General features: G+C 28.6%; 1 protein-coding gene across 3 annotated transcripts in view; it reads left to right on the top strand.

Annotated features, from left to right (window-relative positions):
* The first annotated feature begins 1,100 nt into the window (after positions 1-1,100).
* Positions 1,101-1,611, top strand: part of LOC108686558 (transmembrane protein 192) — a 3,157-nt gene continuing 2,646 nt past the window's right edge. The window contains exon 1 of one of the 3 annotated variants that reach the window (XM_018191924.1): positions 1,101-1,195. The gene's annotated coding sequence lies outside the window, so the exon portion shown is untranslated. Of the gene's footprint in view, positions 1,425-1,611 lie in introns of all 3 variants that reach the window. The other 2 variants (XM_018191925.1, XM_018191923.1) reach the window with 2 other exon arrangements.

The raw sequence follows: 1,611 nt of genomic DNA, 5'->3' as shown, positions 1-1,611 counted from the left end.
TACACTTGTGTCATCAAATAGAAAGCAATATTAGGTTCCAATAATGGATTTCCCATTTTACATTGCATTTGCTTATTATTATTTATCTCTTATTTTATTTTATTTTATTATTTTTGAGCATATCTCTTAATTTTTGATAGAAAAAGAACTGAGTATAAATAATAAATAGTAAATTAATTCTGTATTTTTAAATTCTACATAAAAAAAAAATTACGAAATTTGAATAAATATTTGTTATAGTATCAATGTGAGACTATTTGCTTACAAAAAATAAATTATTATATTTATTCGATTTAAAAAAATGATATTTAAATTAAATATAATTTTTTTAATTAAATGAATAAATATTTCTTTTGTAAGTAAATTTTGCCATCAAGTACGCAAATTCTACATTTTGCATACTCGGTGGAAATTTTTCTATATAAAAAATGTAAATATGAACATATAATATATGTATATGTACAATTATATATGAAATATGTAATATCCACATATTCTTCTTTTGTAAAATTTGTTTTCTTATACCAATAAACAGAAAATTTTAATTTTACTGCCATAGCAAATAGTCACATTCACGTCACAATAGTTACAACAGTCAGGAAAAATATATAATGTCACTGAGATCATAATAAAATAACATATTAGGTGTAGTAAAAAGAAATCCATTATTTTTGCATGAAATTGAATGGAAAAATAATGGATTTCTTTTTACTACACTTAATATGTTACAAAGGCATTCGCAGATTATATATTATGTTTATATAAGATATTATATGCATATGAGCATATTTATATATGTTTTTATATAAAAAAATTTTTACCAGGAATGTTATTTTAAATAATTCTTATGCTAAAATTTAGCAGAAATATGGATAAAAATTTTCGATGCTGCACATATATAGATATGAAAAACATCGTTATATTTTTATTTTCATAAAAATAGGAAGAGCAGTATTTTTATGCAAACAAACGGTGGAATTTTTGAAAGCTTACATCAAAATTGCACGTTGCACTGAGATTATACTAGTTGCTCTTTTATTGCGTCCCGACAACTCTATAAGTCCCAGGTTGAGAATCACTGCTCGAAGGAATGACGCCATGTTGCGTGGACGTGGAGGCGCTGTGATAAAAAATATCAAAATTCGACGATGGCACTTGATGGCGTTATTCGAGCAGACAGAAATATGATAGAACGGTAAGAGTTGAGATGTCACCATCGTGTTTTTTTCCATGTATTTGACAAGATTGTGGCACAGTCGTATTTGAAGTGACTCCGGGATGTGCGGTGTATTACAATCGATAAGATACACGAATTTTCGACTATCATACGCCGCTAGCTTGTCGCTGCGTATGTAAACATAACCTAATTCTAACCTAAGAGACGCAATCACAATCTTTCCTATCACTGGCACTGTTCTTTTTCCGTGAGTACCCTAGAAATCCTAATCTTTAATTCGAGCCTGACTTTATCCTATTCTCAATCATGTGTCAGATTCCGCAGATTTGTATTTAAGTATTTAAAGTGCTCGCGAAGATGCTTGTAACATAATCTACTCCTAATTTCTGTATTATATGTGTGTGTGTGTGTGTGTGTGTGTGTGTGTGTGTGTG

The sequence above is a fragment of the Atta colombica genome, unplaced genomic scaffold (genome assembly GCF_001594045.1).
Source record: "Atta colombica isolate Treedump-2 unplaced genomic scaffold, Acol1.0 scaffold187, whole genome shotgun sequence".
NCBI classification, from domain to species: Eukaryota; Metazoa; Arthropoda; class Insecta; order Hymenoptera; family Formicidae; genus Atta; species Atta colombica.
This window is presented reverse-complemented; position numbering and strand designations above follow the sequence as displayed.